This window comes from Oryx dammah, unplaced genomic scaffold, assembly GCF_014754425.2.
Source record: "Oryx dammah isolate SB20612 unplaced genomic scaffold, SCBI_Odam_1.1 HiC_scaffold_17, whole genome shotgun sequence".
In the NCBI taxonomy this organism is placed as follows: Eukaryota; Metazoa; Chordata; class Mammalia; order Artiodactyla; family Bovidae; genus Oryx; species Oryx dammah.
This window is the reverse complement of record NW_024070201.1, coordinates 41,023,332-41,045,333: the sequence shown is the minus strand read 5'-3', so window position 1 is coordinate 41,045,333 and position 22,002 is coordinate 41,023,332. Positions and strand designations below refer to the sequence as shown.

General features: G+C 42.6%; 1 long non-coding RNA gene across 1 annotated transcript; it reads right to left on the bottom strand.

Annotated features, from left to right (window-relative positions):
• Window positions 1-11,529: 11,529 nt before the first annotated feature.
• LOC120876454 lies at window positions 11,530-16,217 on the bottom strand. Its single transcript, XR_005724177.1, has 2 exons — window positions 16,105-16,217; window positions 11,530-12,436 (listed from the first exon to the last, which is right to left on the bottom strand). It is a non-coding gene; the product is annotated as an uncharacterized LOC120876454 (long non-coding RNA).
• Window positions 16,218-22,002: the final 5,785 nt, after the last annotated feature.

Below are 22,002 nucleotides of genomic sequence, written 5' to 3'. Positions count from 1 at the left end.
CTATTAGCTCTTGGCCTGACCTTGGAATTCCTAGAGGAAGAAAGTGCTTACCATAGCATACAAACTTGTAGTATGTTCACCTGAAGGTGGGGAGTCATCAACTGAAATCAGATGATTTTTTCTTCTTATAGTTTATTCATTTGGTTGCCTCACTTTTCTCAAACCTGTATGGGACCAGGCCAGCAGCTCTATGTATGAGTGGCTTGTATGGAAACCCTTTCATTTACTTTCCCAAACCTTCTCTCAAGCTGTCACTTTTCCAGCATCCATTGATGTATCTCAGGGTATCTGTGCTCCTGTAGGATTTTAAGCCTATGAGGAAATTTATGCAAATAGCAGATAAAATTAAAGGACTTCACTGCTGTCATCCTGCCTTCCACTCTGGTTGCAACTGGGACACTATCTGTGTTCACTCTTCCCCCACTCTTATTTTCTTAGCTCAGAAAGTAGAAACAAACTATGGCAACCATGAGAATGAATACAGCACTGATTCTCCAAAATTTTGGTGTCAAGAGTGCTTTACACTTTCTGTGATGGATTTCTTTTTCTTGTTTTTTTTTTTTGGCTGTGGGTGTTACAGGATCCTAGTTCCCCGAACAAGTATTGAACTCCAGTCCATGGCAGTGAAAGTGCAGAGTCCTAACCACTGGACAACCAGGAATTCCTAAAATATATTGTTTTGATTGAAGCAGATGAAGAAAACCCATCATCACACAGATGTGTAATTGGAAAAGGGAGGAGAATTTTGAAAACTTTTTAAAGAGAAATGTAGATTGTATCCTTTGATGCTGCACTGAAACTTGACCTTTGCAAATCAAATGTGGAATCTGAAAACTTAGCAGTGAATGATTTTTATTCTATTACATTAAAGTCAAATGATCTACTTTGCACTTTGAAATTTTTAATTGCCCATGCATGATTTTGTAACATCATTCTTTGGTTATTTGGATGATACTGGTTCCCTGAATTATGAAGATCTTTCAAGCATTGATACATTTAGTAATACAACATCAAAAAATTATTTTTTAAAACCACTGGTATCATAAAAGAATATTAAGTTATATTGGAATGATGTCATGTTTATGCTGATGAAAGCTTGAGTAAGTTTTAAAAAATTCTGATATTTTCTATTGAAAGTTAGAATGTTATTGTTGGCAACAAATACTGTCAGCTGTTTACTTTGCAGTGACAGGCTCATTTCATTCATTTTTGAGACCGTGTCCGCCAGATATGTAATGGTTTGCCTATTATTCTTTTAAGAAATAATGATGTTCTATGAAAAAAGCAGCTAAGTCAGCTTGCAACTCAAACAATTGTAATACAAGTGCTTTTTCTCAAGACAATCACTGTCATATTTCGGTATTCAATAGAAGTGCTTTATGTATACTTCCCATTTTGTCAGACAGAATATTAAAAAGATATAAAGATTGATATTTAAATAACATTAATAATTTTTACTGCTTCATTAAGGGTATTATGTGAAACTCACTCCACCCCCGCCCCCCACCTCCCATCTGTGTCTGGTGATGAAGAATATAATGGATGCAAGTACCAGTTAGGTGCCTAAGGCATCAGGAGTGTCAACCACAATTATTTTTGTTCTACCAGTATAAATGTCAACATAGTAAAAAAGGCAAACAGCCTGTCAGTATTATTTTGAAAACAGTTTTTATCTCACAGACCTCAAATGAAAACAGCTAGTCCAAGATATGAGACAGTGACATAAATCTAGAGTTTAAGTCTTTGCGGCATCTGGGATCCTAGTTTCCCAACCAGGGATCGAACCCTGCCCCTCTGCTGTAGGAATGCATGGTCCTAACCACTGGACTGCTAGGGAATTCTCTTAAGTCTTTTAATATGATTATCTTGAATATCCCCAGCCTACTCTTCTTTACGTTCTTGTTGTGCTGAACTTGATTTTCTTTTTTCTACCATGTTTTTTTTATTTTTTTTCCTACTCTTATATCCCGATCCTCTTCTGCCTGTGTTGGGTGCTCAACTTTGTCATTAACTGCCTTATCAGTTTGATCAGTAAGGCAAATGTTTATAATTGAGAAATCTGTATGCAGGTCAGGAAGCAACAGTTAGAACTGGACATGGAACAACAGACTGGTTCCAAATAGGAAAAGGAGTACGTCAAGGCTGTATATTGTCACCCTGCTTATTTAACTTCTATGCAGAGTACATCATGAGAAACGCTGGGCTGGAAGAAGCACAAGCTGGAATCAAGATTGCTGGGAGAAATATCAATAATCTCAGATAAGCAGATGACACCACCCTTATGGCAGAAAGTGAAGAGAAACTAAAAAGCCTCTTGATGAAAGTGAAAGAGGAGACTGAAAAAGTTGGCTTAAAGCTCAACATTCAGAAAACTAAGATCATGGCATCTACTTCCATCACGTCATGGCAAATAGATGGGGAAACAGTGGAAACAGTGGCTGACTTTATTTTTCTGGGCTCCAAAATCACTGCAGATGGTGATTGCAGCCATGAAATTAAAAGACGCTTACTCCTTGGAAGAAAAGTTATGACCAATCTAGACAGCGTATTCAAAAGCAGAGACATTACTTTGCCGACTAAGGTCTGTCTAGGCAAGGCTATGGTTTTCCTGTGGTCATGTATGGATGTGAGAGTTGGACTGTGAAGAAACCTGAGCGCCGAAGAATTGATGCTTTTGAACTGTGGTGTTGGAGAAGACTCTTGGACTGCAAGGAGATCCAACCAGTCCATTCTGAAGGAGATCAACCCTGGGATTTCTTTGGAAGGAATGATGCTAAAGCTGAAACTCTAGTACTTTGGCCACCTCATGCGAAGAGTTGACTCATTGGAAAAGACTCTGATGCTGGGAGGGATTGGGGGCAGGAGGAGAAGGGGACCACAGAGGATGAGACGGCTGGATGGCATCACTGACTCGATGGAAGTGAGTCTGAGTGAACTCCGGGAGTTGGTGATGGACAGGGAGGCCTGGTGTGCTGTGATTCATGGGGTCGCAAAGAGTCGGACTGACTGAGCGACTGAACTGAACTGATAAATTTTAAAATGTACATTGAGTTGTACTTATCCTATCTACTTCGTATTTTTCAGGAATCAACATTTCTTTGGTGGTAACAGTAGTCCTCTTGATTTTTCTAAGTATTCCTGTTCGCGCGCGCGTGTGTGTGTGTGTGTGTGTGTGTGTGTGTGGCTCAGTCGGTAAAGAATCTGCCTGCAATGCAGGAGACCCAGGTTCTATGCAAAGATCCTCTGGAGAAGGAAGTGCAGCCCACTCCAGTATTCTTGCCTGGGAAATCCTGTGGACAGAGGAGCTTGGCAGGCTACAGTCCATGCAGCAGTAAGAGCTGGACACAACTTAGTGACTAAAACCACTACCACCTTTTTCTAGTACTGCTGTTTGTTTGCTTTTTTTTTTTTTTTAATCTTTGTTATTTCAATGGCATTTTTGGAAGGAGAAGTGGAAAAACCTTTGATTCTGTTTATCAATGCTCTAAATCTAGAGGTATTCCTTGTATTTGGAAATACTGGGAATTTGGATTTTCCACTAATTTAGATGGATCTTTCTCCCAACTCAGTTCAGTCAGTTCAGTTCAGTCGCTCATTTGTGTCTGACTCTTTGCGACCCCATGGACTGCAGCACACTAGGCCTCCCTGTCCATCACCAACTCCCGGAATTTACTCAAACTCATGTCCATTGAGTCGGTGATGCTATCCAACCATCTCATCTTCTGTTGTCCCCTCTCCTTCCACCTTCTATCTTTCCCAGCATCAGGGTCTTTTCCAGTGAGTCAGTTCTTTGCATCAGGTGGCCAAAGTATTGGGGTTTCAGCTTCAACATCAGTCCTTCCAATGAATATTCAGGACTGATTTCCTTTAGGACGGACTGGTTGGATCTCCTTGCAGTCCAAGGGATTCTCAAGAGTCTTCTCCAACACCATAGTTCAAAAGCATCAGTTCCTTGGTGCTTGACGGAGGAGCCTGGTAGGCTGCAGTTCATGGGGTCGCAAAGAGTTGGACACTACTGAGCAGCTTCACTTTAACTTTTCACTTTCATGCATTGGAGAAGGAAATGGCAACCCACTCCAGTGTTCTTGCCTGGAGAATCCCAGGGATGGCAGAGCCTGGTGGGCTGCCGTCTATGGGGTCGCACAGAGTTGGACACGACTGAAGCAACTTAGCAGCAGCAGCAGCAGCAGCAGCTTTCTTTATAGTCCAACTCTCACATCCCTACATGACTACTGGGAAAACCATAGCTTTGACTAGATGGACCTTTGTTGGCAAAATAATGTCTCTACTTTTTAATATGCTATCTAGGTTGGTCATAACTTTTCTTCTGAAGAGCAAGCATTTCTTAATTTCACGGCTGCAGTCACCATCTGTAGTGATTTTGGAGCCCCCAAAAATAAAGTCTGCCACTCTTTCCACTGTTTCCCCATCTATTTGCCATGACATGATGGAAGTAGATGCCATGATCTTAGTTTTCTGAATGTTGAGTTTCAAGCCAACTTTTTCACTCTCCTCTTTCACTTTCATCAAGAGGCTCTTTAGTTCTTCACTTTCCACCATAAGGGTGGTATCATCTGCTTATCTGAGGTTATTGATATTTCTCCCAGCAATCTTGATTCCAGCTTGTGCTTCTTCCAGCCCAGCATTTCTCATGATGTACTCTGCATATAAGTTAAATAAGCAGGGTGATAAAACAGCCTTAATGTACTCCTTTCCCTATTTGGAACCAGTCTGTTGTTCCATGTCCAGTTCTAACTGTTGCTTCCTGACCTGCATATAGGTCAAGAGGCAGGTGAGGTGGTCTGGTATTCCCATCTCTTTCAGAATTTTCCACAGTTTATTGTGGTCCAAACAATCAAAGGCTTTGGCATAGTCAATAAAGCAGAAGGAGATATTTTTCTGAAACTTTCTTTTGTGATGATCCAACGGATGTTGGCAATTTGGTCTCTGGTTCCTCTACCTTTTCTAAATCCAGCTCGAACATCTGGAAGTTCACGGTTCACATACTATTGAAACCTGGCTTGGAGAATTTTGAGCATTACTTTACTAGCGTGTGAGATGAGTGCAATTGTGCAGTAGTTTGAGCATTCTTTGGCATTGCCTTTCTTTGAGACTGGTATGAAAACTGACCTTTTCCAGTCCTGTGGCCACTGCTGAGTTTTCCAGATTTGCTGGCATATTGAGTGCAACACTTTCACAGCATCATCTTTCAGGATTTGAAATAGCTCCACTGGAATTCTATCACCTCTACTAGCTTTGTTCATAGTGAGGCTTCCTAAGGCCCGCTTGACTTCACATTCCAGAATATCTGGCTCTAAGTTGGTGATCACACCATCATGATTATCTGAGTCATGAAGATCTTTTTGTACAGTTCTTCTGTGTATTCTTGCCACCTGTTCTTAATTTCTTCTGCTTCTGTTAGGTCCAGACCATTTCTGTCCTTTATCGAGCCCATCTTTGCATGAAATGTTCCCTTGGGATTTCTAATATTCTTGAAGAGATCTCTAGTCTTTCCCATTCTCTTGTTTTCCTCTATTTCTTTGCATTGATCACTGAGGAAGGCTTTCTTATCTCTCCTTGTTATTCTTTGGAATTCTGCATTCAAATGGGTATATCTTTCTTTTTCTCCTTTGCCTTTCATTTCTCTTCTATTCACAGCTATTTGTAAGGCCTCCTCAGACAGCCATTTTGCCTTTTTGCATTTCTTTTTCTTGGGGATGGTCTTGATCCCTGTCTCCTGTACAATGTCATGAACATCCGTCCATAGTTCTTTAGGCACTCTGTCTATCAGATCTAATTCCTTGAATCTATTTCTCACTTCCACTGTATAATCATAAGGGATTTGATTTAGGTCATACCTGAATGATCTAGTGGGTTTCCCTAGTTTCTTCAATTTAAGTCTGAATTTGTCAATAAGGAGTTCATGATCTGAGCCACAGTCAGCTCCCAACTAGGTGGGTTTAAATAGTGGGGTTTGGGGAGCTTTGTGGCTTAGAGATGGACTTTTCACCTCATTGTCAACTTTGGACATGCTATACCCTTCTAGAGTTTATTTCAAGGTCAGGGAGGTTATATGAGTCAGAGATGTCATGGTGTATCAGCCTTTCTAGTTAGCTCAGTCCCAGAGCAATGTTCTGTTCTTACTCCAAACAATTCTTCACTGAGTTTGGCAACAGGCACTGGGCCTGGCTCTTAAGGTCCCATTAAAAAACTGTCTATCCTCTTCAGTAAGTTTTCATGACTTCATATTTTCTGGCATGAAATTAAGATAAAAATATCTTTCTTTTCACTAAGTTCTAAATCAAACAAAAGAATGGAAATCTTTGTGGGAGAGATATTTATTGGAAAGGGGATTATAAAAGGAGAGGAGGCTATGTATCATCAGTTGACTGAGTAATGCAGAGTCCAGGATAATGTCATCATTCATAATCAGCTTTTTTCATTTGTGTGAGGATAGTAGCAAAACACCAAAGTCTGTAGGCCAGGGAAGATTAGGCTCTGTATTGGATATTTTTTACTTTAGCAGAAAGGAATGATGCTAATGCTGAAACTCTAGTACTTTGGCCCACCTCATGCAAAGAGTTGACTCATTGGAAAAGACTCTGATGCTGGGAGGGATTGGGGGCAGGAGGAGAAGGGGACCACAGAGGATGAGATGGCTGGATGGCATCACTGACTCGATGGATGTGAATCTGAGTGAACTCCGGGAGTTGGTGATGGACAGGGAGGCCTGGTGTGCTGTGATTCATGGGGTCACAAAGAGTCAGACACGACTGAGCGACTGGACTGAACTGAAGATTCCATCTGAGGGCTGAAGTTTTCTACCATAAGTCAAAAATTCAGATGTCAGAGGGACTTTTCTTTTAGGAGGATTTTCAGGAAAGGTCTGTTAATTCAGAGTCTATTAGTGGTGTCAGATTCACTTTCTGTGCTGTGGTACATCATGCAGACCTTTTAAAAAGCTCCTAATCCAATACAGTATACTAATGCATATATATGGAATTTAGAAAGATGGTAGTGATGACCCTATGTGCGAGACAGCGAAAGAGACACAGATGTAAAGAACAGACTTTTTGGACTCTGTGGGAGAAGGTGAGGGTGGGATGATTTGAGAGAATAGCGTTGAAACATGTATATTATCATATGTGAAATAGATCGCCAGTCCAGATTCGATGCATGAGACAGGGTGCTCAGGGCTGGTGCACTGGGATGACCCTGAGGGATGGGATGGGGAGGGAGGTGGGAGGGAGGTTCAGGATGGGAAAAACATGTACACCCATGGCAGATTCATGTCAATGTATGGCAAAAACCACCACAGTATTGTAAAGTAATTAGCCTCCAATTAAAAAAAAAATAAAAAGTTCCTACTTAGCACCTTAATAGAGATGGTGTCTAACCAAAGTTCTTCTTGAGGTGATGATGTTGCTCAGCTAAGAATAAATTAATAAATCAATACTTGTTGACTAGGTAAAATAGTTTTAAAGAATTTACATTTCTGTATAGCTTTTAATAATTATAAACACAGTGAGAAGATTAGTCTCATTCATTTGTAATATAATCAGCATGGTTAATAAGAAGACATTATTGTTTAGCATCCATAGTAGTAATAACAGCACCATTATTCAAAGTTCTTCTCCAAGGGGGCTCAGGAAAGTAGATTATTGTTGGGCAAATATTCATTCCCTCTCCTCCAATCCTTATAGTTTGGGTGAGTATTCTTCCCTTTCCCGTTGATGTTGGACTTGGCTGTGTGATTTGCTTTGGCCAGTGGTATATGGGCAGAAGTGATAACATACAATGTGTGAGCCTAGGCCTTAAGAGGAACTGTGTGCATCTCTTCATTGCTCTTAACAGCTTTTGTCCTCTGGCACGAGAAGAAAATGCTCTCCTTGTTCCTTCTGCCTGAACATCCCAGCTTCCCAGCAGACCTGCTGCCTAAAGCAGGATGTCCCACTCAATCTGAAGATCTGTGAGCATGAGAATAAATGCTTATTGATATGTTGATTGTTAATTGCAAGATATGTTAATGGCTTGACCAGAGGGATAATCATGGGGATGGAAAGAAATGTAGACTTTTGAGATATATTTTAGATTTAGAGTGGACTTACTGATGGGCTTATGTAGGGAATGGGAGAGAGGACTCAAGGATAATTTTAAAAATATTTTGCTTTCATATCTGGATAGCCTTTCCTGAGACAAGGAGGAGAGGAGTAGAAGGTCTTTTTTTTTTGTTTGGTTGGTTGCTTGGACTGGAGAATAAATCAAGAGTTTTTTTGTTTGGCTTTGTTATTTTGAAATGCTTATTTTAGGCAACCTTTCAAGAAGAAAGGAGTGGGCAGTTGGGTTAAATGTGTGACACCAAATAAGATAATGATCAAGACACGACCACTGGATTGGCATTGTGAGAGTCCTTGATAATTCCGAAAAGAGCCGTCTCTGGGAGGGGGAAGGGCAGAAATGTGATTGGAGTGGGTGGATGAGAGATTGTGAGATAAAGAAGTGGAGACAGTGTATATAGCTAACTCTACCAAGAAGTTTCTTGGTGGAGGGTGTGAGATTTGGTTGGTAGCGACTGACGGAAATTGGGAGTTTTAAGGAAGTCTTCCTGTTTAAATAAGACAGAACATAATTAGCTTCCCTAGCCCCTACTAAATGCCACTAGGGTTCCCCAGTGATTGTGACAGTCAAAATGAACTCTCATTCATTTCCTAAATCTTCCTGGAAGGGAAAATCCTGCCTTCCTCCTGGCCCAACTACGACTTGTATAACTATGCGAATGATTTAGTAGGGAGGGAAAATGCAGACTGAATACAAGAGGGGATGGAATCAAGAGGTTGCCCATATAGCAGTGAGGAAACAGTGAGAGAACGTGTGCTGAATAGGTCGGTGGTGTGAGGGGAGGTTACATGTTGTGTACAGGGGCAGGAGTGTTGGAGTAATGGATTTAAAGAGGGAGAAGAGGGAAATCGTTGTTTTGGATGGTAGACAGTGAACATGCTAGGAAAGTGTGATCAGATTGAAAGAACATTGAGTATCCATGTGAAATTCCATTGCTGTTGAAATTCTAATGGTCTGTTTCTACCATTCGACTCTGAGCTCTGTGGGTGCAGAAACTGTGTCTCTTTTGTTGTGCACCAATGTACCTGTAGCACATGGTGTAGGACCCAGTGCCTAGTAAATACTCAGTAAATATTCAATGATTTAATGTTGTTTGACTCTGTTGAAATGGCTACCTTATATGACAACCGTATTCTTTACCAGTATTCCATAATCCTTTCTATTCAGATATCTTTAACATTCATTCATCCATCCATTCATTCCTTCCATCCCTCCACCCTCCAATTTTGAGAGCACTGTGCCTTCTGCTGGTCTTGAGCAGATCAGCTTTTCCAAGTGGCACATCCTGGGCATGACTTCACTTCCTCATCAGCTTGTCGTTGGCACTTTTCTAGGGCTTCCATCATGGATGTACTTGTCATCTAAATACTTCCGTTGCCATCTCCTCCTTTAAACTCACACATTCTTTGATGAGCTCCTTGATTTTTGCATTCTTCTCTCCCCCATCTTCCATCAGCATACCTGCTCTCCTAAGTATCAGATTGTTCTCTCCTCAAGGATTCCAATATCTACAAGATACACTAGCATTTTTCAACTTTTCATTTTTTAAATTATAGAAAAAATTAAGAAAACAGCCATGTATCTTAATACTGAAAGTATCTTTCTCAAACACTATCTGGTAGATTGCATTGATTGCAGTTTTTCACTTCCTCCTTTCCTGTAAGAAAATTATATATCCCTTCCTTATTAACTTGAGACTTTGCCATATGGCTGATTTTGGCCAATGAAATGTGAACATGCTATGTCTGAGCAGAAGTTTTAACATGAATGTCTAATTTGGCTTGGCCATTTGAGTTTCTGCTCTTTGCTCTGAGCGTAGCATGTCCAAAATAAGGGCTGTTCCTCTGCTTGAGGACTAAAATGAAAAGAAATGTGGAGTAGGCCCAATCCAACCCATAGTCTGACCCTCTGTGTAGTGAGAAATATGTGTTTATGTTTATAAGCTACTGAAAGTATATTTTTTGTTGTTTGTTGTTGAAGCAAGAACTAATATACATTTCTTCCACTAAGATTTGACTTACAAGCTCAGTTTTCTCAGTCAGTATAATAGAGATGTCACACATGGTAACAGACCCTCCTCTTGTATCATTGATACAAGATCATTGGATCATTGATCCTCAGTGATCCGGGAGTTCTTTCCCACTGAACCCAGATATGACCTCAGAGTGCTTCTGAACACAGTGTTCCAGAGAGCTGCTATGAATCATGCAGAGATAGCTGGTGAGATGAAACCTTTCTGGCATGCTTCTACTACTCTATTCTGTCCTCTAAGTTTATTGATAGCTTTTGCTTAGATGAGTCTTTCAAAGCAGGAATGCCCTTGGAAATACTGATCAGAGATGCCTGCCTCTCAGAATCATTTTTTCTTTTTAATGCTTATCGTGTCATCAGCGTCTTGGAAACAGTAATACTAGATGATAAGGAAATGCAAACTCATAAAAGTGTGACTTGCTCAAGGTCGTACACTAAGACTTGGACTGTTTGTCTCTGATGCTCATAATCTTTCCATTTTACCCATAGGGTCCAGGTGTAGCTGAAGCATTCCACTGGCTAGATCCTTTGGATTTCTTTTCTTGCTGGGCCTCAGATTTTTCATTTTTGAGACTTTAGAGGCACTGAAGCAAATGGCTACTTTAGATCTCTCTTTCTCCCAAAAAGTTGATATCCAAGTGTCTTCTTTGTGAACAAAGAGAACTATGGTGGAATTGTATACCAAGGAGTTATTAGTAGGATTAGGAGAGGCACACAGCTGTCTCAAGAGGCCTGTCTTCCTGGTGCCAAATCCTTAGTCCTGAACTTCACCCAAAGTAGTAGCTGAGGCATTATGGAGGAAGCCAACAGAAAAGCCAGATATCCTCAGCAAGTCATTGAAAGACAATCTGTTAATTAAGAAAGCATAGTGGAGACTCCACTGAAACATGGGGTTGGTCCTGTCTTCATAGCAACACCATTTACAATATCCAAGACATGGAAGCAACCTAAATGTCCATTGATAGATGACTGGATAAAGGAGATATATACAATGGAATATTACTCAGTCATAAAAAGAATGAAATAATGCTATCTGCAGCAACATGGATGGGCCTAGAGATCATGATACTAAGCAAAGTAAGTCAGAAAGAGAAAGAGAAATACCATATGATATCACTTATATGTGGAATCTAAAATATAACACAAATGAATATATTTATGAAACAGATTTACAGATATAGAAAACAGACTTATGATTGGCCAAGGGTGGGGGCAGGAAGGATTGAGATTAGCTGATGCAAACTATTATATATATAACGGATAAACAACAAAGTCCTGCTGTGTAGCAGAGGGAACTATATTTAGTATTCTGTGATAAACTATATATATGTATAACTGAAGCATTTTGCTGTACAGCAGAAATTAACACAACAATATAAATCAACTATATGTCAGTATAATTTAAAAACCTAAACAAAAATCCACATGGGGTTGGGTGATGAGGTAACTAAAATCTGTACTAATAGAAAACTATTTGTTTTCTCAGTAATGGTTTTGGGCTGAGCTTCACTGGGGTAGAGGTCCATGGTTTTGCCTGCAAGGTGACTCATCCATGGCAAAGCCAGTCATTATCATGCGGGTTAGCCAAATATAAAAAAAAAGTTCTCTGCTAAGATAATAAGAACATCAGGTTCAATGTTCTTCTAAAGCACTTACAGTTCTGCAACGAGGTTGCTATCATCCCATTTTATGTTTATCCTTCAACTGATGTCCTTTTTTTCACAGTGGGTATGATTTTAGCCTTGTCATTTCTGCCACTAGGCGGCTTCCAAATCGTCCATTCTTGGTGATGTTTAATGCCTTGTCCCTTGTCGTACTGTCAGGGGCAGCTCATTTCAGCTGCCAAGAGGGCCTGCTTTATTGCTCAGCCAGCCGAGGCCTAAGCGGCTTTATGACATTTCGAAGTGAATTGATAATAGAAATTTCAATTTGTTTCAGAAGAGAGTTGTCAACAGGCCCAGAGCTCAGAAAATGAGCAGCCAGTTCTTCTGGAGGCATTGAGTGTCCATGGGTAAAATTCAGTCTTATTGCTATTTTAGCAAAGGATGAAGAAACTTTTCCTTCTTTATGTGGTAAATGCTGCTTCTGAAGAATGTTTGGCACTGTAACACTTAGTGATGATTAAAACTGATTAAAATTCCTTCTTATCTACTTTGCTAAAAACGCTGATTAGAGGCTGTTTTTGTCTGTTCTTTGGCAGTTGACCACCTCTTCTACTCTCAGTACCTATGGTTTAGATGGAGCTGATTTCACACCTTTGCTTCAGGGGTAGGCATGTGACCCAGGCCTGTCCAACGAGAAACATGGATTTGGTTTAGGAATGGGTATGTTAGCTGTGTCAGTCAGGATCATGGGAACAGATGAAACTCTCAAATAACCTTCCCATAGAAGTAAGGCAGAGTATAGGAAGACCCTAAGAGGCAATGTAGTTCCTGGGGTTACTTATACTCATTGGTACCACCAACAGCTTGTAGAGGCAAGACTGAGGAGGCACTTCTGGATCTCAAAGAGGGAAAGATGGATGAAGAGAGCAGGGGTAGGACCTCTGACTATTGGCCAAGAGACATAGCTACCCCATGCTGGTCCTTGCAAAGGGATCTGGAGGAAAATGGACATTCTGACCTTACTCTTCTCTCTTCCTCTAGTCTCCTGCTGGTCTTCCCACTGACAATACCCACAGGAAGGAGCCATTGGAACATCTGTACAGGCCAGTCTCCCAGTTACTGAGCAGGAAGAAGGGTGGAGAGTGGATTTGAAGATCACGCTGTAGATGTTCACCACGTGAGCCAATTTCGGCCAATGGAAAGTCAGTCCTGAGACTTTTAATGGAATAGTTGGGTAATACATATTCATCCACTGGGATCTGTGTGAAAAACAAGGCTAGAACTACTGGTGGTCATCTTGTCATCCCTCTGAAGAGAGGAAAGCAGAGCAAAGAGATGGGGATGAATTCCTAGTGACATTTAAGCACTTGGATCCAGTTATACTTGAAGACCACCCTCAGAATTATCAGCAAAGTGTTAATAAATTCCCTCTGCTTCCACTAGTGAGGTTTCCATCATTTGTACCTGAAAGAGGCCTGAGGCCTGCATGGTGGGCACAGGTCAGCATACCACAGCACTCAGCTCATGGAGCTATCTGGATGATCCCTGCCACCCCAAGCAGTGGCTCCTTAACCCATTTGTTTCACTAAATATGAGCTTCTTGATCTGTGCAGGTTCCAGCCCCTCTCTTTCCATAAATTCTACCCAGCTGCAGCTAGTTCCTAGGTAGTCCTAACTATGACAGCCAGAATAGCAGTGAGCCAGAGGCATCACTCATTGAACAACATCTGGAATTTCATGAATTCAATGTGTTTGGGAGAGACAGTGTTCTAAAATATGAAGGAAAAATAACATAGCCCCTCCCCACCTTCAGGTAGGGGAGAAAAGGGCTAGAATTAATATATTCTGAGGTTAGATGACTTAATTCAGATACTAAAATGTAGACAAAGTTGGTAAATGTTGGGGTAGATCAAGTAATTCCATTGGAGAGCTATTGTAACATAAGGATAGGCCCAATCCCTAGTCCATGCGCTCAGGTTCAGTAATTCCTGTTCTGAGAGATACTTAGCCTCAAAGGACGTTTGATAAGTCCTTTGTCAGCATCTTTGATAAGTGGTTGATCCTCTATATATAGTGAGCCCTCTCCTTGGAGTGTGTGTGTGTGTGTGTGTGTGTGTGTGTGTATAAAACAAAGTCACCTATACTATCATGGTTTTCCCCAGCAAGAAAGAAAAGGGAAAGAGTTTGTGGGCAGAAGGCCAAAAGGTTTCGGTCCTCTGCAGAGAAGCCCTGTAGCTCACCCTCCCCGCAAGCCCCCATCTCTAGCTTTCACCCTGCAGAGGGTGAAAATCCCATCTGTAATTTCAGGGCTGGGGGAAGGGCTGGAACACGGTGTGGTGGAGCAGACAGAGTGTAAGGTTGGACCCAGTTTTTCCCGTTTGTTAGCTGTGCAACCTTGGATGAATCTCTCTGAGTTCCTACTTCTTCGTTTGTAAAATGGGGATAATAATATCTTTCTCAGAGCATGGCTGTGAAGATTAAATGAGATCAAGTGAGCATAGCTTCTAGCATACTGCTTGGTGAACGTTTTCATAAACGGCCAAAACAACATCAATGATAACAAAATGGGACGGGCTGGATTGCAGCACGTCAAGGATTCAGTTTGAAGTTAGCATCATGCCTAACACTTAACAGCATATGCTAAGTCCTTTCTCTTTCTTCCTGCTCCCCTCTCACCTCTATCCCGGGAAATAACAAGAAACTATTTATGATTTAATGTGAAACCAAAAGATACATATAGAATTATAGTGCCTAGACTATGACACACTATGGCTCGTATCCATACAAGGGGCACCGTTGGGAGTCTCTGACCTCTAGGTGCTTTGTTTTTGTTGGGGTGAAATAGTGTTTCACGTAGTGTATCATCTCGGTAGTCGGAATATTGTCGTGGTATTCCAGATGGGCCTAGGAAGCGTTGGGTTTTTGTTCAGATGGGGAGAATTCTCTAACCTCTTACAACTTAGTTTATTTTTTGACCAGATGTGAATATTTATTACACACAAACCTTACCAAGACCAGTAGACAGGACAGTACAAAATAAAAGCAATTTGATCCTTTGGAGAAACAGGAATTGCATTTCAACTCCTGTTGATGGGCACAAGAAATGTTAGGGATAATTTAAATTGGAATTATGGAATGATCCTCCATTCTTGTTTTACTTTGCTTAGGAAAAATGAATTATTGGAATGTCATGTATTTAGAATAAGGCCTGAGAGTAATCAATAAATGTGAGCTTGTTGCATCAATATTTATGACAGAAATGGCACCATTCCTGCATGAATAAACTCATAGAATCCCCCTAGCAATGCAGTGAGGGAGGGGCTATTAGCACCCCAGTTTTGGAGATGGGGAAACAGGCGTTAAGAAGTTAAATCACTTGTCTGGGCTCATGTCACTAGTAAGTGGCAGAGCTGAGGTCACCCGGGGTGACCAGTCTTGCTCCTCAACATTCACCCATGTGCGTGCTCATGAAGCAGAGATGCTACTTGTAGGGCTTGTGGAAAGAAAAACTGAGTGGTTGGCAGACCTTTTAGTGGAAGATTGTCTTTGGGGAGAAGGAGGGGAGTAAGGGCTGATTCTGGCCCTGGTTTCTGCACCTTCTGGAGTGGAGGGAATGGAGAGGTTGGGAGTGGAGGAAACTGGGTGGACTCCTTGTTCTTTGGTGGAGAGGCTAGAGGGTCAGATATGTCCCTAAAGTCAGGCATGGGATCTGGCAGACAAGGAAAAGGAATGAACCACATGGGGCCACTGTTAACTTCCAGAATCTTACAACCAGAAGGCTAAGATATCATCTGGAACAACACACTCCCCGACTCCCGGTGCACAATTTAGAGGGTAGGAAGCAAGGGCCTGAGATGGCAAGGGCCTTACGTTCTACTGCCCCATTAGGCTTCTCTTGTGGGTAACCCTCAATCTGTAAATGGAAGTGTTCCCAGATAGAGGAGACAGAGGCAAAACTCTCCCCAGGCTCTGCACCCCATCTGGGCTCCACTTGAGGCAATGCCTCCCTCTCCTCTCAGACCCTCACTCCCACCAAGAACCTCCCCTACTATGATCTCAATGAGATTGTGGGTGGGGGTTGGAGGTGCCTGGTGTAGCCCGGCAAGCCCAGGATGAAATCAGATGCTGAGCTCAGGGTAGAGCTATCTCTGGTGAGGGACCTAAGTGGGGGCCAGCAGCCAGAGGCATGACTGGGGTGCCCTCCCAAGTGCTGGAATTGGAGGGCAAAGCAAGGCTGAGGGCAGGGAAGCAGGCAGGGACCTTAGGAACAAATCTTGACCCCCTGCCTTTCCTGGGTGCCATCCTAGCTGAGGGGGTACCCAGAGGCTGTGGCCGAATCATGGGTGCTCACCTGAGACCAAGAGTGAAGCCAGTACTGCAGAAGCATTGAGTCAGAAACATGTGAGAGGCTGTGGTCTAAAAAGGGAAATCCGAAGGGTCACCAAAGTGAAGGGCCCAGAGGCAGCTACGGTAGCCGGGGTAGGGAGCCAGGAATCTGAGAACCAGAGAGGTGAGAACAAAAATAGTATGTCCAGAGTAAACAGGATTGGCCTAGAACAGGTGCTGCTGGTAGCTCACTACGGTGGGCCAGCTGGGCATGGTGGGAGCGTGGGCTGCTAAATTTAAAGTGTCCAGGAGATCTTGAACCCATCTCAGCCTAGGAGCCTCTTACGATATTGATCTCAGCCGGGGTCTGAGATGGTCTAGGCAATTTGCCCTGGCCCAGGAGCTGGTGGACCCAGATGAGGGTCTGGGGCAGAGGAAGGCAACCTGGAGATAAGGACTGATCTTGATAGGTTGGGCCCTCAGCACTCCGGGGCCTGCATGCTTAGGCCTGCATGAGAATGTAGGGCTGCAAGAGAGTGTGATGAGTCACAAGTCCCAGACGTGGAGCAGATGCTGCGGCGGGCAGCTTGGGGCTGCTTGTCAGCGAATCTGACCACGCCTGGACCAGCTGCCGGGCTCAGGCCACTGGTCCTGTTCCTAGCACAGAGAGCCTAAGAACTTTCTCCTCTGTTAGCATTCCCTCTTGGAAATGTCCTGAAGCCGCACAGAACCACGTTTGGGTGAGCAAGTGTGTTCTCGGAGCTAGGGTTTACAAGTTGATTTTATGACGCATTCAGGCAGAAGGTGGAACGCCCCAGTCATTAACTCACTTCCCTTTGTGGGTGAATTCTGCAATGAGTCGTTCATCTGAGCTGCGGAACGGGCTTCTCCAGTGCACACAGACCTGTCTGTCAGTGTGCATTTGGCTGCTCAGATAAATCCTTGGCACCTCACAGGGTGTCCCCGGTTCACCTCTGAGACCATGTGCTCTGTCTTGTAGGCAACTTCCCAGGCCGCTTTCTGGAACAGGCCAGGACACAGGGATGGTGTGCTGCGGATAAGGCTACGCTGTCTCAGGCCAGGCCCAGACTCACATCTGGGTGCTTAACCCTTAGCATACCATGGCAGCCAGATGGCTTAACCCATCCTCAGCTTGGGTCTGTCCCTTTGTTATTTTATTGTTATTATTTGTTTTTTAGTTCTTTCTTTTTAGAAATGGAAGTATAGTTGATTTCCCAGGTGGTTCAGCGATAAAGAATCTGCCCACAGTGCAGGAGACAAGGGTTACGCGAGTTCAGTCCTTAGGTCAGGAAGATCCCCTGGAGAAGGAAATGGCAACCCACTCCAGTACTCTTGTTTGGGAAATCCTATGGACAGAGGAGTCTGGTGGGCTACAGTCCATGGGGTGACAAAAGAGTCGGACATGACCTAGTGACTAACCAGCAATAATGTAGTCAATTTACAATATTGTGTTAGTTTCAGGTGTACAACAAAATGATTTAGCTTACATATATCCAGATATATATTCAGATTCTTTTACACTATGTTATTACAAGATAATGCATACAGTTCCCTGTGCTCTAGAGTAAATCTTTGTTGTCCATCTATATTGGGTATAGTAGTATGTATCTGTTAGTTTTGTACTTCTCTTTTATCCCTCTTCCCCCAACCCCGTTTTCCCTTTGGTAACCATAAGTTTGTATTCTTTGTCTGTGAGTCTACTTCTGTTTTGTAAATAAAAACATTTGTATTACTTTTTAGATTTCACACTTGTAGGTGATATCATATAATATTTGTCTTTCTCTGTCTGACACTTCACTCAATTATTATACCCTCTAGGTCCATCCAGGGTTGTTGCAAATGGCAATAATTCATGTCCTTTTAAATTCTAGCTGAAAGGCCACAGGTTTTAGGCTACTTCTGTTGTCTTAAAATAGGGCTCTGACCACGTCTCTGAAGGAGGGCCCCCGGAGCAAATGCGGTGGGCCAGCTGCCAAGGCTGGCAGAAGGAGAGGCAGAGCTGGAAATAAATGCAGGGTGTTTGCTTACAGATTCTTCTTCACCACATCATGGGTGAGTCAGATGACTTCTCACCCCAGATTCTGTTTTTACCCACTTTCCTACTCAGAGGCAAGGTGGGAGGATTGGATAAAGCTTAAAATATATCCCCCAATTATCTCCTTTTGTCTTTTGGGTTTTAATGCAGAATCAGGATTCTTTCATTCTTTGATGCACTCAGGAATTATTTTTGACTTTCTTACTGGCATTCTGTTTGAATTCATACTTGGGTGCAGAGAGAGCACTGTGGAGTGAGTCAAGAGGCTTCAGTCAAATGTCTGCTTTGAGTGCCCATCACTGGGATTTGGGGCAAGTCAGTCTGCCTCCCTGAGCTTCAGTTCCCTTGTTGGCAAAGTGAGGTGTCAATTCCCCCAGGAAGCTATGTGCATCCTTCAGGCAGGACCAATTCCCCATCTCTGTAGCCCTGGAGTCTGAACCCCACTCTTTGCCCTTTACCTCCCAGCTTGTTATGACAGCAAGTTAGATCACTCCTGGAAGTGCTTGGAAAACTAAAATGCTACATTCCTGACAGCAATAATTATTACTTTACACCATGTTAAAAAAAAAAAAAAGTTTCTCTTCTCTTTAGTCCTCAGTATCTCAGGCAAATCACTTTACTTTGGTCTCCCAGGGCTGGTCCAGCATCTTACCCTCCTGAATGATACTTTAGAATCATTTTTGTTTTAAGAGTGATCTACGAGTTCTTCTATTAGACCTAACACCAACTTACCATTCTAACCATTTTTAGCTGTAAAGTTCAGTGGCATTAAGTATGGTCATACTCTTGTGTCATCCTCTGCCTCCAGAAAGTCTTTCATCTTCCCAAACTGAAACGCTGTTCTTGTTAAGCAACACCTCCTATTTCCCTTCCCTAGCCCCTGGCAACCACCATCCACCTTTCTGTCTCTATGAGTCTGACTACTCTAGGGACTCATACAGTATTTGTCCTTTTGTGTCTGACTTCTTTCCTTTAGCATAATGTCCTCCAGGTTCATCCACGTCTGTTTCTTTGTGTATAGAGAGATAAAATTTTAAGCAAGAGAAAAAAAATTTTTTTTTCTCTTAGAAACCATTGTAAATTAGGGGGGAAAGGCTGAATGGACATATGCACTTATTTGTTTGTTTGTTTTGTAACTGTGAAGTTACTTTCTTAAACAGAGAATAAAATCCACTGTGTATGGGGGCTTCCCAGGTGGCTCAGGGGTAAAGAATCCACCTGCCAGTGCAGGAAATTCGGGTTCAGTGCCTGGGGTGGGAAGATTCCCTGGAGTAGGATATGGAAGCCTGCTCTAGTGTTCTTGCCTGGGAAATCCCATGGACAGAGGAGCATGGTGGGCTACAGTTCATGGGATGGCAAGAGAGCTGGATACTACTGAGCAACTGAACATGCATCTGTACCTGAGTCTCAGCTAGGGTGGGGCTAAGTGAGAAGGCAACACTTGGTATGTGTTTCTGGGCAACGCCCTTCCTCCTGGGTGTTAATTTGTATCAGATGATTCATCTGGGAAGGGAAGAACTCCTGAGAAAGAACACTTAACCCATGCCCACTAAAGGGTTTCAGGCATATGGTGTCACAGCTGATCGTTTGTGGGGTTCTGACTGAAGCCTTGTTTCAGAAATGTTTCTCCCCTCCAGGGAGAATTCACTGAAAGAGAAGAACACAGGCTGGCATGGTGAGCCAGATCCAACAGTGGGGCCTGAGCACCTGCGGGGAATGCCTTGGAGACTCCTGAGTAGCCTGGGAGGTGCAGAGATGTGAAAATTAGAAGGCCCATTTAATTAAACCTTGCAATGCTTTGGGACCTAAAGCAAACCTTCTGGGGGCAGTTATAGCAGGATGAAGGGGGTCGTTTTCTTCCTTATGAAAAACACAGAAGCACCTCATGGGCATCAGTGGTTCAGCAATCTGGGCTCAGAGATAGGGTCTCCATCCAGGTTGGCAGAGTCAGCACAGTGACAGCAGTGGGCTAAATCTGTGATGATGGGATGGGGGCAGGAATCCTAGATGTCAGGTCTGGTGGAGGGCGCATTAGCAGCTGTGTTTTGCATGAACAGAGGCTGCAGCCTGGGGAAGCCAAGCTGATTCATGTTCGTATGCCAGCCCCCTTAGAGACTCTGGAAAGTTCTGGAGAGAACTTTGTACTGTGCTGTGCTTGTAGCTCAGTCATGTCTGACTTTTTGTGACACTATGGACTGTAGCCTGCCAGGCTCCTCTCCGTGGGATTTTCCAGGCAAGAATACTAGAGTGGGTTGCCATGCCCTTTTCCAGGGGATCTTCCCAACCCAATGATCGAACCCACGTCTCCTGCGTTGCAGGCCGACTCGTTACCGTCTGAGTAAGACACTGCAATTCTTGACTGACTGGCTAGGGGTTCGGGCCATTGGGATTCAGATATTAACACAAGTCCAACCCTAGCTGTACCTCCTGGCTGGTGAGAGTTTGGGTTACATGTGTTTTGATTTGTTAATAGCGCAATGATGATGTGGTTTATTCCAACAGATTACCAATTTAACAATCTCATCTAATTTAAAATGTTTGTTTTAAATTATGGACGGACAAAAATATGGATGGACAACACCTCTTAACTTTTGGCTCATTTAAGGATCAGGGACTTTGAGAACAGATGAAATCATCATTATCATAGACTGATTTTGGAATTAGTCACATTTTCAGGAAACAGACACTGAGAAAGTAGGAGGCAAAAGAGTCTTGAAACCTAAGGAATATAGTTTTTTGTGTGGAAGTTTGTCAAATCATTCTTTACTTCTGAGTGGCTGTACCATCAGTAGTTTCTGCTTCTTCTAAGGTCCCATTTATCATTTTCTTCGACTGCTGGGATCTGGAGGGTGTTATATCAGAAGTGACAAGGTTTTTTTTTTTTTGAGCTAATATAAGTTAGTTTCCTTCAGGAATGTGTGGGGATTTCTTCATGTCATGTGAGTGGGTTTTTAACAACAAATGGACTGGAATGGATGAATTTAACTCAGATGACCATTATATCTACTACTGCGGGCAGGAATCCCTTAGAAGAAATGGAGTAGCCATCATGGTCAACAAAAGAGTCTGAAATGCAGTACTTGGATGCAATTTCAAAAATGACAGAATGATTTCTGTTCGTTTCCAAGGCAAACCACTCAATATCACAGTAATCCAAGTCTATGCCCCAACCAGTAACGCTGCAGAAGCTGAAGTTGAATGGTTCTATGAAGACCTACAAGACCTTTTAGAACTGGCACCCAAAAAGGATGTCCTTTTCATTATAGGGGACTGGAATGCAAAAGTAAGAAGTTAAGAAACACCTGCAATAACAGGCAAATTTGGCCTTGGAATATGGAATGAAGCAGGGCAAAGTAATAGAGTTCTGCCAAGAAAATGCACTGGTTATAGCAAACACCCTCTTCTAACAACACAAAAGAATACTCCACACATGGACATCACTAGATGGTCAACACTGAAATCAGATTGATTATATTCTTTGCAGCCAAAGATGGAGAAGCTCTATACAGTCAGCAAAAAAGAGACTGAGAGCTGACTTGGCTCAGATCATGAACTCCTTATTGCCAAATTCAGACTTAAATTGAAGAAAGTAGGGAAAACCACTAGCCCATTCAGGTATGACCTAAATCAAATCCCTTATGATTATACAGTGGAAGTGAGAAATAGATTTAAGGGCCTAGATCTGATAGACAGAGGGCCTGATAAACTATGGATGGAAGTTTGTGACTTTGTACAGGAGACAGGGATCAAGACCATCCCCATAGAAAAGAAATGCAAAAAAGCAAAATGGCTGTCTGAGGAGGCCTTAAAATAGCTGTGAAAAGAAGAGAAGTGAAAAGCAAAGGGGAAAAGGAAAGATATAAGCAT